The 16640-nt window shown below is 46.3% G+C and overlaps 5 non-coding genes across 5 annotated transcripts; all 5 read right to left on the reverse strand.

Moving 5' to 3' along the window:
* Positions 1–909: 909 nt before the first annotated feature.
* Positions 910–1048, reverse strand: LOC141168398 (U4 spliceosomal RNA). The gene has a single exon (XR_012252135.1). It is a non-coding gene; the product is annotated as a U4 spliceosomal RNA (small nuclear RNA).
* A 696-nt stretch (positions 1049–1744) lies between these two features.
* TRNAK-UUU (transfer RNA lysine (anticodon UUU)) lies at positions 1745–1817 on the reverse strand. Its single transcript has one exon. It is a non-coding gene; the product is annotated as a tRNA-Lys (tRNA).
* A 1926-nt stretch (positions 1818–3743) lies between these two features.
* Positions 3744–3883, reverse strand: LOC141167767 (U4 spliceosomal RNA). The gene has a single exon (XR_012251558.1). It is a non-coding gene; the product is annotated as a U4 spliceosomal RNA (small nuclear RNA).
* Positions 3884–7852: 3969 nt separating this feature from the next.
* Positions 7853–7992, reverse strand: LOC141168153 (U4 spliceosomal RNA). The gene has a single exon (XR_012251903.1). It is a non-coding gene; the product is annotated as a U4 spliceosomal RNA (small nuclear RNA).
* A 783-nt stretch (positions 7993–8775) lies between these two features.
* On the reverse strand, positions 8776–8848 carry TRNAK-UUU (transfer RNA lysine (anticodon UUU)). Its single transcript has one exon. It is a non-coding gene; the product is annotated as a tRNA-Lys (tRNA).
* Positions 8849–16640: the final 7792 nt, after the last annotated feature.

The raw sequence follows: 16640 nt of genomic DNA on the forward strand, positions 1-16640 counted from the left end.
TGTGTTAAAGGGGCCCACTGAGACGCTTTCGAGCAGGGCCCACGAAAACCTGGAGCCGGCCCTGGGGATCATTATACTGTATGGAGGACCATGGGGGTAAATTATTCTGTATGGCTGTATGGAGGACTATGGGGGTACATTAATTTGTATGTAGGACCATGGGGGTGCATTATATTGTATGGAGGACCATGGGAAGTGCACTATATTTTATGGAGGATCATGGGGAATGCATTATACTATATGGAAAGTTAGGGGGGACGCATTATACTATATGGAAGGCTATGTGGGGGTCCATTATACTGTATGCAAGCATTTATACAGTGTGAAGGTTTGTGTGGGGGCCATCTTACTGTTTGGAGGGCTAGTGCGGGCCATTATACAGTGGGGAGAGGTGTGGGGCCATTATACTGTATGTAGGGCTGTGTGGGGGTCACACTTGGGGGATCATACTGTGTTAGGGTCACCATATGTTGCCTTGGGAGTTGAAGTGGGGTACAGTAGGGTCATTTTACTGCGCATGTGGAGGCTAATGTGGAGGAATTCACCATGGGGGTATCATACTGTGTTTGGGGGGCACTTTTGTTGGCATCATACTTTATGGGGACAATGAAAGAGGAATCTGGGACTTCACCAGGAGGAAAATTACTAAGTAAAGGCTGGAAGGTTGTGAGATCTGCTCTTCTGCACCCCCGACAATTATTACTTTTTTTTTGGTGGTGGGGGTGGCAATTATAACTTCTTCTGTGGGGCCCCAAGATTTCTATGTACGCCCTTAGCCTTATGGAAGTACAACTTTATATATAATTCTCAGCCCGACAAATACAACAAACAGCTCCAATACAACTGTATATAGAATTACTCCAGTTAAACAGCAATAACTCTTTTTCTACTATTAACCACCTACTCAGTCCTCTGGGAGACTGTCAAAAATTGCCATGCTGACTGTATTACGAGCCCTCATGGCGGGTTATTGGGAAAAGTTTTCAACTAGCAACAATCACGCCTCGGATAAACCTCATGGGCTATGATACTGCCACTGCGCAAAGCTGGAGGCCATCTGTGAGGAGCTGCGGCCTCCGGATCTGGGGCTCTGTCTACACTGAGGAGAGACAAAGTCATTAGGGGGCTGTGGGAGCAAAGGATTCTGGGAGTGGATATGCTAATAAACCCCTCCCCTAAGTCTGTAATGGAAGAAAGAAAAGCCCCCCAGGCTGGGGGAGGGGAGAGGGCTCATCCTCCATCTGACCATAGTGTCACCACCTCCTGCTATACAGACTGTCTGCTCCTGCGTCCTGGGGGAACCTTCACTTATGTGTTACAGGATTGCATTACCAGGGACTTCCTGATGATGGCGCTAGAGCAGCTGAGAAGCAATACTGTCATGCCGTGACCATCTAATAACAAATTGTGATTAAATACCGCCATACCAGGAACACATAATAACACCAAATAGGGGCTGAATACCGCCACATAGTTCCTCTATACTGACTGTCCACAAGTTCCTACTACGTGGAATATGTAACGAGCCCTCACTTATGTTCTAGTACATTACATTATCAGTGATCGCCTGTTGTTGGCGCCAAGAGAGCAGCGAACGAGAACAAGGTCACCACCCAAAACTAACTGAAATCAAAGAACAGTAACCGTGATATTTTCCTGAACAGTCGCCATCATTTGTCCTTCCCTAGGTCTCTTAAATCCTTTAGAAATAGCGTTTATTGGTTTCATCTTTATTAAAAGCTTCCGCCCAAACAGGGACTTGAACCCTGGACCCTCAGATTAAAAGCCTGATGCTCTACCGACTGAGCTATCCGGGCTTCTGTACATGAGCTCTGACACAATGACTTTCTCCTGTATTATCGGCCGTCTGCTCCTCCTTTCTGGTTACAGACTATCACCACTCACCACTATACGTTCTGTCCATTGGTTTCTACGTCCTGGAAGGGAACCGTCTCTTCTGTATTCCAGACCTGTCCAGCAATGCAGAGATGATCCCATAAGAGGCAACGATTGAATTGGGGAGAGGACGCCATCAGGGACTTATAATGAACTGGGGGGTAGGGGAGGATGATATCAGGGACTTATTATGAATTGGGGGAAGACACTAACAGGAGGAGGACGCTATCAAGGACATATTATGAACTAGGGGTGGAAGAGAACACTATACAGGGACTTTTCAATGCATTGCGGTCGGGGAGTCTGTTATCAGGGACTTATGATGAATTGGAGGGGTTGGGTAGAGAATGCCATAAGGGACTTTCAATTAATTGGTGGTGGTGGGAGGATGTTATCAGGTTAGCAAAGCCCACTAGGGGTACAAGAATCCAATGAATTTAAGTAGGGGTAAGCCGGATCAGATTTGGTAAATAAAATCTCACTTTTAATATTCAAGATTAAAATATGGGTACCAATATCTCACAATGACATATACAGATATTAAAGTGACAAAGTGAACTTGTCCTCAATTATAAAATAGTTGGATCTTACCATTAGACGTTTTCAATCAGCAAAAACATCACACAGGAGGGAGAAAAGGGAAATAAAGTCAGACAGGTAAAGCTACGTTCCCTGTCGTGCCCAATGCAATATCTCCCCGTCCTGACAAGGACAGTGCCCGAGTGCGACCTATCCCTCTAATAATGTCCTTGTACAAACCCTCCATACGCATTTCATCAACCTGTAAAGGGAGACTCCTCAGGGGAGAAGAATGTATATAAAGGCAATAGATTATGTAACAGTATCACAGCCCCTTTATGTGGCAGAGTGCTGACAATAGTGCTGACAATAGTGCTGACAGAGTGCTGACAAGAGTGCTGACAGAGTGCTGACAGAATGCTGACAGAGTGCTGACAGAGTGCTGACAATAGCAGAGTGCTGACAGAGTGCTGACAGAGTGCTGACAGAGTGCTGACGATAGCAGAGTGCTGACAGAGTGCTGACAGAATGCTGACAGAGTGCTGACAGAATGCTGACAAGAGTGCTGACAATAGCAGAGTGCTGACAGAGTGCTGACAGCGCTGACAGAGTGCTGACAGAGTGCTGACAGCGCTGACAGAGTGCTGACAGAATGCTGACAATAGTGCTGACTGAGTGCTGACAGATTGCTGACAGAGTGCTGACAAGAGTGCTGACAAGAGTGCTGACAGAATGCTGACAAGAGTGCTGACAGAGTGCTGACAGAATGCTGACAAGAGTGCTGACAGAGTGCTGACAAGAGTGCTGTGCAGCACATGGAGCAAATGCTTCATAATCTATTCCCTTTATATACATTCATCTCCCCTGAGGAGCCCCCATTACAGGACACCATCAGGGACTTATAATGATAACAACTAATAATAGTGAATGAATGGCACTGTATCATAGACACATAATAGTATCACATAGTGGCTGAATATCGCTATACCATGAACATAATATAACAGCAAACAGTTTTTGAATACCGCCAAACCATGAAAATATAGAAACACCAAACAATGACGTTATTACCGCCATACCATGACCACATAATAATAAAAACAACTAAAGCATGACTCCATATGGAGAAATCTCCGGGGAAGCAGCTGACTAGATAGTAATCCTGTAATTGATCCCGCACGTTTCTTTGCTGATTCTCTTGTCCTCGGGGAAGTGAAATGTTACTTATAATTCTCAGCCCGACACATGTAACATACGGCTCCAATACAACTGTATACACGTAACTATCTCTGAGAAGCACTTCTTTTAATACTAACACCATTATTCAGTCTACTGGGAGACCGTCAAAAATTGCCATGCCGACTGTATTACGAGCCCTCGTGGCGGGGTATTGGGAAAAGTTTTCAACTAGCAATAATCACGCCTCGGATAAATCTCATGGGCTATGATACTGCCACTGCGCAAAGCTGGAGGCCATCTGTGAGGAGCTGCGGCCTCCGGATCTGGGGCTCTGTCTACACTGAGGAGAGACAAAGTCATTAGGGGGCTGTGGGAGCAAAGGATTCTGGGAGTGGATATGCTAATAACACCCCTCCCCTAAGTCTGTAATGGAAAAAAGAAAAGCCCCCCAGGCTGGGGGAGGGGAGAGGGTTCATCCTCCATCTGACCATAGTGTCACCACCTCCTGCTATACAGACTGTCTGCTCCTGCGTCCTGGGGGAACCTTCACTTATGTGTTACAGGATTGCATTACCAGGGACTTCCTGATGATGGCGCAAGAAGAGCAGCTGAGAAGCAATACTGTCATGCTGTGACCATATAATAACAAATAGTGATTAAATACCGCCATATATTAACCCTCCCTATCGATCCTACCTTCAAATTATCTGCTAACCTTAAAGGTTCACATACTTTTGTCACTCACATACATGTGAGATTGGATTATTTTCTTTAAAAAAAAGTGTAAAAGTTTAATGTTTTGGACTCATTTGATTTGGTTCTTCATCCACTTGTGAAAAGCTGATGTCGTTTTAGGTCAAATTTATGCAGAAATTAGGAAAATTCTGATGTGGGGAAAGATACTAAGAGGGTCTCATAATGAACTGGGGGTGGGAGGGGACGCTATCAATGAAATAGGGGTGGAAGAGAACACTAAACAGGGACTTTGATGAATTGGGGATCGGGGAGGCTGTTACCAGAAGCTTATAATGAAAAAAAACTAAAAAATAGTGACTGTACTATAAACACCCAATAATACCAAATAGTGACTGAATAATACCACTATACTATGAACACACAAAAGCAAATAGTGACTGTAACACCGCCATAACATGACCATATAATAGCACCCCAAAACCATAACATGACTCTATTTGGAGTAATCTGCAGAGAGCAGCTGACAAGATATTAATTCTGTAATTGATTCTCCATATTTCTTTGCTTAATCTTTTGGCCTTAGGCACTGGCGTATTGCCAATGGCGGCAGGCCACACCACTGCTATGGGGCCCCTTGAGCCGTGGGGCCGCAACGGCCCATCACTGCAGCAGGCCCTCACCGCACTGTGCCCCGTCTCTGCCCGTTAGCACCAGTACTGCCCGCCCACACAGAATAATGGGGGTGGAAGCGTCTACTGACTTGCTGATGGCCGGAGGGGGGACCTAGTGCAAGCAATGATAATGGTGGAGGGAGCGTCAGCAGACATTTCCACCCCCATCATTCTTGCTTGGTGTCTGACGTGTCAGAACAGCGGGCACGATGACGTAATTACAGGGCGCCCGCTGCTCCTTGATGTCCGGCGCTTCCCACCGCACGCTGAGGAGATCGGAGCATCAGGTGGAACCAGGAGAGGTGAGTACTGTATTTTTTTTTTAAATCAGTGACCGGTGGCCATAATACAGTATGAGGACTGCAATATACTGTATGTAGGACCATGGGGGTGCATTATACTGTATGGAGGATCATGGGGGTGCATAGTACCGTATGGAGTAACATGATGGCGCATACTACTGTATGTAGGATCATGGGGATGCATTATATTGTATGGCGTACCATGGGGGTACATTATGCTGTATGGAGGACCATGGGGGCACATTATACTGTATGGAGGATCATGGGTGCATTCTACTGTATGGAGGACCATTGGGGTGCATACTGCTGTATGGAGGATAATGGGGGAGCATTATATTGTATGGAGGATCATGGCGGTGCATACTACTGTATGGAGAATCAAGGGGGTACATACTACTGTATGGAGTATCATGAGGGTGCATTTTACTGTATGGAGGATTATGGGGGTGCATACTACTGTATGGAGGACCATGGGAGTGCATACTACTGTATGGAGGATCATGGGGGTGCATACTACTATATGGAGAACAATGGGGGTGCATACTACTGTATGGAGGATCATGGGGGTGCATACTACTGTATGGAGGACCATGGGAGTGCATTCTACTGTATGGAGTATCATGGGGGTATATACTACTGTATGGAGAACCATGGGGGTGCATACTACTGTATGGAGGATCATAGGGGTGCATACTACTGTACGGAGAACCATGGGGGTGCATACTACTGCATGGAGGACCATGTGGGGCGCATTATATTGTGGGAAGGACCATGGGGGTGCATTATACTGTTTGGAGGATCACGGTGGGTGTATTATATTGTGTGGAGGGCCATGGGGGGTGCATTGTACTTTATGGAGGACCATAGGGGTGCATCAGGCCTGGCGTCAGCACGTGGCGCACTCGGGCAAGTGCGGGGGCCACTCGCCATCAGGCACCCTGGCGCGCTATGAGGCCTGTGGGCGGGGAGTCTGGTGCCAGCGCCTGCAACTGCCCTCCCCCCACCCGCTTGCTCAGGGCCCCAGCACAATACTTACTTCTCCCCATTCCTCTGCAGATCCTGTATCTTCCGCTTCTCCTGACTGTGATGTCTCAGGTCAGATGGCGCGATGACGTCTTTCCAGCGCGCCCTCTCCTGAGCAGTCACAGCGCAGAGAGCGGGAAGAATGCAACGCTGAGGAGTCCGGAGTAGAGTAGCGGCAGCAGCAGCAGGAGAGATGAGGTGAGGTGAGTATTTTATTTTTTTCATTTAATAGGGGCATGGAGCATTGTAAGGGGTCCCAGCCGGCATGGAGCATTATGTGGGGCCCAGCCTGCATGGAGCATTAGATGGGGCCCAGCCTGCATGGAGCATTATATGGGGCCCATTCTGCATGGCGCATTATATGGGGCCCAGTATTCTGCATGGAGCATCATATGGGGCCATTTTTCTGCATGGAGCATTATATGGGTCTCATAATACTGTATGGAGCATTATATGGGTCTCATAATACTGTATCGAGGACTATATGGGGCTCATATACTGTATGGAGGACTATGTGGGGCCCATAATATTGTATGGAGGACTATACTGTCCAGTCTGCACTGTGCGCTGCAAGCATTCGTTGGTTTCTGAGATATTGTAGAATTTACAATAGATATCAGTCATGTAATGTAAGAATTGAGTGAAATCTTTGCATTGTATTATATCTACATTCCTCTACCTTATCTGTGCATCATGAATCGTGGTATGTGTTAAAGGGGCCCATTGAGACGCTTTCGAGCCGGCCCTGGGGATCATTATACTGTATGGAGGACCATGGGGGTACATTATTCTGTATGGCTGTATGGAGGACCATGGGGGTGCATTAATTTGTATGTAGGACCATGGGGGTGCATTATATTGTATGGAGGACCATGGGGAGTGCACTATATTTTATGGAGGATCATGGGGAATGCATAATACTATATGGAGAGTTATGGGGGACGCATTATACTATATGGAAGGCTATGTGGGGGTCCATTATACTGTATGCAAGCAATTATACAGTGTGAAGGTTTGTGTGGGGGCCATCTTACTGTTTGGAGGGCTAGTGCGGGCCATTATACAGTGGGGAGAAGTGTGGGGCCATTATACTGTATGTAGGGCTGTGTGGGGGTCACACTTGGGGGATCATACTGTGTTAGGGTCACCATATGTTGCCTTGGGAGTTGAAGTGGGGTACAGTAGGGTCATTTTACTGCGCATGTGGAGGCATTCACCATGGGGGTATCATACTGTGTTTGGGGGGCACTTTTGTTGGCATCATACTTTATGGGGACAATGAAAGAGTAATCTGGGACTTCACCAGTAGGAAAATTGCTAAGTAAAGGCTGGAAGGTTGTGAGATCTGCTCTTCTGCACCCCCGACTATTATTACTTTTTTTTGGGGGTGGGAATTATAACTTCTTCTGTGGGGCGCTATGATTTCTCTGTACGCCCTTAACCTTATGGAAGTACAACTTTACATATAATTCTCAGCCCTACACATTCAAGTCCATTACAACTGTATATAGAATTACTCCAGTAAAACCGGAATAACTCTTTTTCTACTATTAACCACCTATTCAGTCTCCTGGAAGACTGTCAAAAATTGCCATGCTGACTGTATTACGAGCCCTCATGGCGGGGTATTGGGAAAAGTTTTCAACTAGCAATAATCACGCCTCGGATAAACCTCATGGGCTATGATACTACCACTGCGCAAAGCTGGAGGCCATCTGTGAGGAGCTGCGGCCTCCGGATCTGGGGCTCTGTCTACACTGAGGAGAGACAAAGTCATTAGGGGGCTGTGGGAGCAAAGGATTCTGGGAGTGGATATGCTAATAAACCCCTCCCCTAAGTCTGTAATGGAAGAAAGAAAAGCCCCCAAGACTGGGGGAGGGGAGGGGGTTCATCCTCCATCTGACCATAGTGTCACCACCTCCTGCTATACAGACTGTCTGCTCCTGCGTCCTGGGGGAACCTTCACTTATGTGTTAGAGGATTGCATTACCAAGGACTTCCTGATGATGGCGCTAGAGCAGCTGAGAAGCAATACTGTCATGCTGTGACCATATAATAACAAATAGTGATTAAATACCGCCATACCAGGACCACATAATAACACCAAATAAAGACTGTATACCGCCATACCATGAGCACATTATAATACTAAATAGTGACTCATTACCGTCATACCAGGAACACATAACACCAAATAGGGACTGAATACCGCCACATAGTTCCTCTATACTGACTGTCCACAAGTTCCTACTACGTGGAATATGTAAGGAGCCCTCACTTATGTTCTACTACATTACATTACCAGTGATCGCCTGTTGTTGGCGTCAAGAGAGCAGCGAACGAGAACAAGGTCACCACCCAAAACTAAATGAAATCAAAGAACAGTAACCGTGATATTTTCCTGAACAGTCGCCATCATTTGTCCTTCCCTAGGTCTCTTATATCCTTTAGAAATAGCGTTTATTGGTTTCATCTTCATTGAAAGCTTCTGCCCGAACAGGGACTTGAACCCTGGACCCTCAGATTAAAAGTCTGATGCTCTACCGACTGAGCTATCCGGGCTTCTGTACATGATCTCTGACACAATGACTTTCTCCTGTATTATCGGCCGTCTGCTCCTCCTTTCTGGTTACAGACTATCACCACTCACCACTATACGTTCTGTCCATTGGTTTCTACGTCCTGGAAGGGAACCGTCTCTTCTGTATTCCAGACCTGTCCAGCAATGCAGAGATGATCCCATAAGAGGCAACGATTGAATTGGAGGGAGGACGTCATCAGGGACTTGTAATGAACTGGGGGTAGGGGAGGATGATATCAAGGATTTATAATTAATTGGGTGATTGGGGAGGATGCTATACAGAGGCTTATAGTAAACCAGAGGGTGGGGAAGGAGGCTATAAGGGACTTATTATGAATTGGGTTGGGGGGGAAGACACTAACAGGAGGAGGACGCTATCAAGGACATATTATGAACTAGGGGTGGAAGAGAACACTATACAGGGACTTTTCAATGAATTGCCGTCAGGGAGTCTGTTATCAGGGACTTATGATGAATTGGAGGCATAGGCGGATTATAATGAGGGCAATCCGGGCGACCGCCCGGGGCACCGAGCCTGCAAGGGGCCCGCGGCTCCGGGCGGGGTGTCTAATGCCGGATTGCCCTCATTATATGTGCGGGCCGCCGCGGCACATACAGTGGCGGGAGGGGGGGCCCCGGACCGCTCCCCCAGCAGCGACCGCCGCTACTTCTTCATCGGCCGGGCCAGCACTGCAAGCAGTTAACTTCCCTGTGCTGGCCCGGCCGCGTCACTGCTAGGAGACACGGCTCTGTGCGCGGCCGTGTCTCCTAGCTGTGACGTCACGCAGTGCGCGCCCGGCCTGTACTGCTACTTACCACCGGAGCGGAGAGAGAGCAGGCAGGAGGAATGGAGCCGGGGGATGGTGAGTGTGTGTGTGTGGGCAGATGTGTGTGTGGGCAGATGTGTGTGTGGGCAGGTGTGTGTGCGTGTGTGTGGGGGGGCAGGTGTGTCTGTGTGGGCAGGTGTGTGTGTGGGCAGGTGTGTGTGTGTGTGGCTGTGTGGGCAGGTGTGTGTGTGGGCAGGTGTGTGTGTGTGTGGGCAGGTGTGTGTGTGGGCAGGTGTGTGTGTGTGTGTGGGCAGGTGTGTGTGTGGGCAGGTGTGTGTGTGTGTGTGTGTGTGTGTGGGCAGGTGTGTGTGTGTGTGTGGGCAGGTATGTGTGTGTGTGTGTGGGCAGGTGTGTGTGTGGGCAGGTGTGTGTGTGTGTGTGTGTGGGCAGGTGTGTGTGTGTGTGTAGGCAGGTGTGTGTGTGTGTGTGTGGACAGGTGTGTAGGTGTGTGTGTGTGTGTGTCTGTGTGGGCAGGTGTGTGTGTGTGTCTGTGTGGGCAGGTGTGTGTGTGTGTGGGCAGGTGTGTAGGTGTGTGGGCAGGTGTGTGTGTCTGTGTGGGGGTAGGTGTGTGTGTGGGCAGATGTGTGTGTGTGGGGGGGGGCAGGTGTGTGTGTAGGCAGATGTGTGTGTGTGTGTGTGGGCAGGTGTGTGTGTGTCTGTGTGGGCAGGTGTGTGTGTGTGTGTGTGTAGGTGTGTGTGTGTGTGTGTGTGTGTGTGTGTGTGTGTGTGTGTGTGTGTGTGTGTGTGTGTGTGTGTGGGCAGGTTAGAAAGTCTTGCCCTGTTGAACACTACACCTGACTTGAGGCCACCACCTCTTGGTTTTCCAATGTTCTTGCTTCTCTAGGGCTCTTCTCAGATATTCATTATAGATGGCTACGTGCGCCCCCCGCTGTGTATAGATGGCTACGTGCGCCCCCCCGCTGAGTATAGATGTCGCCGTGCGGCCTCCTGCTGTGTATAGATGGCTACGTGCGGCCTCCCACTGAGTATAGATGGCGCTGTGCGGCCTCCTGCTGTCTCTGGGGGGAACGCCGTGCGGCATCTATACTCAGCAGGAGGCCGCACGTAGCCATCTATACACGTATACTCAGCAGGAGGCCGCACGTAGCCATCTATACGGTGCCATCTATACACAACGGGAGGCCACACGGCGCCATCTATACACAGCGGGAGGCCGCACGGTGCCATCTATACACAGCAGGAGGCCGCACGGCGCCATCTATACACAGCGGGAGGCCGCACGTAGCCATCTATACACAGCGGGAGGCCGCACGGCACCATCCATACACAGCAGGAGGCTGCACGTAGCCATCTATACACGTATACTCAGCAGGAGGCCGCACATAGCCATCTATACGGTGCCATGTATACACAGCAGGAGGCCGCACGTAGCCATCTATACACGTATACTCAGCAGGAGGCCGCACATAGCCATCTATACGGTGCCATCTATACACAGCGGGAGGCCGCACGGCGCTATCTATACACAGCGGGAGGCCGCACGGCACCATCTATACACAGCGGGAGTCTCAGTGCTTTGCAAGAGCAGTCAATAAATTCTGCTTGACTAATTCTGAGCACCATAAAGTCTGGTTCGCTTCTAACCTGCTGTCTTCATTTTCAGCTTGCTGAATTCTAACTCATTTACTGTCATTCGAGACGATGCCTTTGCTGGTCTCTTTCACCTTGAATACCTGTAAGTGCTCCACTTAATGTCATATTTTTGATTCTGTTCTTCTTCATCTTTTGGCATGTGCAATTGTATGAGCAAGTATTCATATGAATTTATGACCTACTTAAACCTTCGAGGACCTTAAATTTTATTCAATCAAATTTTTTTCCAGTTTAAAACTATGGGACATATATGTGCCTTGGTCCTCAAAGGGTTTTTAAAGGGGCTGCAAACATAAATACGAAAAAAATAATTCAATTAGTGCTTTTTGTGTTCATTTAATTTTTATTTGAAGTCCATTTTTTTATATACCTTGAAATTAAGCCCTACCCCATGGAATGAAGCCCTACCTACATGACATCTGAGAGCTACATGAATCCCGCTTGTGAGGTGCCTGTCCGTCACTACTATTCAGTTTTAGGGTCCACTCACTAAGCCATATATTCTCTCATGCAAGAGAATAGGGCCAATTATGCTAATGACACTCGGCTCAAACTCTGTCAGAGCTTCAACTGAGTGTGATCCGATTCTCTCGCAGCACAGATATGGATAACTTAATTTCTCCATCTTCTCCATAGTCTCTGTGAGTGTTCATCGGACTGCACTTGGATGACATCCGAGTGCAGTCCAATGTTTTACGTGCGCCCATAGACTTGTATGGGTGCACATGGTCCGAATATCGAATGAGATTATTTTCTCATGCCAATAATAGCAGATCTGCACTTTCCCATAGTATAACATAGGGCCGAGTCCTATCCGATAAAACATCACATAGCATTCGGCCATGTTATACGACAGTGTGAGCGAGCCCTTAGAGTCAAGGAAGATTTACATGCAGATGATGATATTACTCTCCAAGTGTATATTTTTTTAAGCGAGTTCATAGTAAATGCTTTGCCTTTTTGACATGTGATCAACTAAAGAACAAGAAAGATTTAGGACCTCCCCTATAGAGAAATGGAAAATAGTTTGGAGGACTTGCATGTCCTTTTTTATTTATTTATTTATTTATTATGAGAAAATCATAAAAGATCCCGTTTTTTAACCATGCTGTGACTTTCTGCTGAGGGAGAGGGAGAGAGCTGCCCTATTCAGAGTCTGTAATAAGACCTGCTGACAAAAGTGTTGAAGATACAGTCTAATGTGAAATAACAATGAAAAAAAGTTAATTTCACAGATGGCTTGTATTTTCTTAATACAAACTTTTTTTGTGTTTACAGCTCCTTTAAAGGGAATCTGTCATCAGGTTTTTGCCACCTAATCTGAGAGCAGCATAATGTAGGGTTAGAGGCACTGATTCCAGTAATGTGTCACTTACTGGGCTGCTTAGTGTTGTTTTGATAAAATCAATGATTTGTCAGAAGGTAATTATCACTAGATGACTAGTAAGTTCTGTAGGACCCCACCCCCATCACTGATCAGTAGATTTCTGTGTACACTGAGCATGGGCAGAAAGCTGCCAATCAGTGGTGTGGGCGGGGCTATACAGAGCGCAGCATTCAGAGAGCTGCTAGATCTGCAGCAGATAAAACGGTGATTTTCTCAAAATGACAGCAAGCAGCTGAAAAAGTGACACATCGCTGGAATCAGGGTATCTGCCCCTATATTGTTCTGCTCTCAGATGGGGCAGCACAATTAATATTGTGCCAAATTAATTTCCCGTGAACTATCACATGATCTATCACAGGGGATCATGTGACATGTCACGTGATAAATCAGGTGGGGGGGGCCCGCGCCTTCTAATCTGCCCGGGGCCCTTGCTACTCTTAATCCACCCCTGATTGGAGGGGTTGAGTGGAGAATGCCATAAGGGACTTTTAACCCTCCGTCAGGGGCAATATGTTTCATAACGAGTTTAGGGGCACAGGCTAGAAAATTGGCTATATTTTCCTTTTTTTTAAATTTCAATGCTCTAAAAGTGATCAGTTACCTTAATAGGAATGTAATAAATGAGAATCCACATAATCAGGTGGAAAAAAAATGTTTACTAACCAGAAAAGTAATATGTTTCAAAGTGCACACATTTTGCTACTTGCAAAACAAACCCGACAGTTTTCTTCAAAAACTATTAGTAAACATAAAATTTAGATAAGCAAAATAAATTATAAGGTTGCTGAAATAGTACTGTACTCAAAATCAGTTACTATCAGATGTTAGCGGTTCACCTGTAAAAGTACACTTGCAGAGCAATGAGCATGATTTGCAGATCATTTCTGCATGAGACAGGCAAATAGCATTTTTGCAATTTTTCCATGCATAATTTGAGAGTCTCCTGAGTCCTGTGCAGGTGTTGCATCTCTGCCTTTTGGGTGGTGGGGGAGCTGGTGATTCTTCGCGTTCATGTTCTGTGCGAAATTTTCTCAGCCGCATTTGCATGCTAGAGGGTATTCCAATTGTTTTCACACTTCTTCTGCGAAGCTCTGCAATGACCAGTTCATGAGCCAATGATTTAGATAGAGTCTTCTACGCTGTGATCCCAGCTGGTTTCCTATGTAAATAACGAGAGAATTTATTCCTGCCTCATTTAGCATAGTGAAAAAAATTACCATTGGCCAGCGCCTGGCATTTCTACACACGCTGAGAGTAGCACACATCTGATCTGCAGGGTCTACACCACCCTTGGTTTCGTTGTAAAACGTTATCATTTCCGGCTTATTTTGTGCTTCAGACCGAGGATCGATCACATCATCATCATCATGAAGAGAGGATACAAGAATAACATTTTAGTTCTTGCGTGGGACATAGGACACTAAAACTTTCCCATCACTAAATCCAAACATACTGTGGTATTGTTCTCTCCCTTTCACATTGATAAACTGTGGCGGCAATTGTGTTTTATTTTTTCGCACAGTACCCACATATGATATATTTTTGGATTTCAAAAAATCAATCAAACCCACATCAGTAAACCAGTTATCTGCAGTTATATTCCTCCCCGAACCATACAAAGGCTCAGCCATTCGCTTTCCCACCTCACTCGGTGTGTTGCTTACACAATATGGACCTGCTGGCTGTTTCCCCGCATAAACTTCCATATTGTAGGTAGAAGTAATCCTGGAGTCAGCAAGGGAAACATTTTTTAGCCCATATTTGGTTGGTTTAGATTGGATATATTGCCGAAAGCCACATCTACCACGAAATCCCGGGAGCATTTCATCAATAGTGACATTTTGACCTAGACAATAGCTTTTTTGACAGGTTTGGACAAATTTTTCAAATATCTCACGAATCGCAGCAAGCCGGTCATATTTTTTTCGCTCAGTTCTGGTACTTCTGTCGTCAAAACGAGGACACCGCATTATAATTTTGAATCTCTTTCTATTCATTACCAAGGAAAATTTCTCAATGCCGTCCCCATCTCTACCCCAGAGCTCCTCCAAACTCTGTCGGTTTGCCCTATAGGCGCCTGCAAGATATAGCAAACCAATAAACGCCCTCAGTTCAATTACATCAATAGGGTTGACATCTCGCTTTCTAATGAAACTGTCCCTTATGGTGTCCATGTACTGATTTGTATATGTCACAATTGTGACCAGAATGTCATCAGTGAATAAACAGTTCCAGCATTCCATTTCATTTTTAGCATTCCATTCCTTGCAGTTCCTATGACACCTGGAAGGTGGCTCAAAATGTTATGCGAGCGTGTGTGAGAACGTTTAGGGGGTGGCTTTTTTATCCATTTTGTTGTTTTATCTTTGCCCAAATAATTTGTTTCTATGTCTTGAGCATCCTCCGCACTCTCTCCATCTTGATCTGTATCAGACACATCTGGACATTCTTCCACATCATCTTCTGAATCAATGTCACTTTCTTCCCCTAAATCTTCTAGCTGTAAGGGGTCTGTCTCATCATCATCAAGCAGTATATTTTGCACTTGCTCAACATGAAGGGCATTTGACAAGTCAAATATTCTCCTCGCCATTTCAGAAGAAAAGCTGAAGCAAGAGAGAGAATATGTGTTAGGGCGCCATGTGCCTGAGAAGCACACTCTTATTTCTAACAAAACCTTCTATGACAAATCCACAAATTTAGCACTAGCTATTCATAAAACAAGCTAAAAAAACAATTGGGATGAATAAAAACAGCAAATACTAACCGTCAAAGGTGTGACGCATTCAGGGGCTGATATCTGATCTCCTGAAGCTCTGCAGCACAAGAGGCTTCTCAGGTTTCACACAGCCTTTAAAGTTAGGAAGGTACTGGGAGGAGGGTGTTTCCCAGACAAACCACTGAAAATAGAGAAATGAAACTGAGTGAGCTGCGCCTGTCAGATCAGATGCCCCTGACGGAGGGTTAATTAATTGGTGGTGGTGGGAGGATGCTATCAGGTTAGCAAAGCCCACTAGGGGTACAAGAATCCAATGAATTTAAGTAGGGGTAAGCCGGATCAGATTTCGTAAATAAAATCTCACTTTTAATATTCAAGATTAAAATATGGGTACCAATATCTCACAATGACATATACAGATATTAAAGTGACAAAGTGAACTTGTCCTCAATTATAAAATAGTTGGATCTTACCATTAGAAGTTTTCAATCAGCAAAAACATCACACAGGAGGGAGAAAAGGGAAATAAAGTCAGACAGGTAAAGCTACGTTCCCTGTCGTGCCCAATGCAATATCTCCCCGTCCTGACAAGGACAGTGCCCGAGTGCGACCTATCCCTCTAATAATGTCCTTGTACAAACCCTCCATACGCATTTCATCAACCTGTAACGGGAGACTCCTCAGGGGAGATGAATGTATATAAAGGCAATAGATTATGTAACAGTATCACAGCCCCTTTATGTGGCAGAGTGCTGACAATAGTGATGACAATAGCAGAGTGCTGACAGAGTGCTGACAAGAGTGCTGACAGAGTGCTGACAATAGTGCTGACAGAGTGCTGACAAGAGTGCTGACAGAGTGCTGACAATAGTGCTGACAGAGTGCTGACAAGAGTGCTGACAGAGTGCTGACAGAGTGCTGACAAGAGTGCTGACAGAGTGCTGACAGAGTGCTGACAGCGCTGACAGAGTGCTGACAGAGTGCTGACAGAGTGCTGACAAGAGTGCTGACAGAGTGCTGACAGCGCTGACAGAGTGCTGACAAGAGTGCTGACAGAGTGCTGACAGAGTGCTGACAGCGCTGACAGAGTGCTGACAGAGTGCTGACAGAATGCTGACAAGAGTGCTGACAGAATGCTGACAAGAGTGCTGACAGAATGCTGACAGAGTGCTGACAGAATGCTGACAAGAGTGCTGACAGAATGCTGACAGAGTGCTGACAGAATG

Source organism: Phyllobates terribilis, unplaced genomic scaffold (genome assembly GCF_046119375.1).
Source record: "Phyllobates terribilis strain yellow unplaced genomic scaffold, ASM4611937v1 Scaffold_11__3_contigs__length_659146591, whole genome shotgun sequence".
In the NCBI taxonomy this organism is placed as follows: Eukaryota; Metazoa; Chordata; class Amphibia; order Anura; family Dendrobatidae; genus Phyllobates; species Phyllobates terribilis.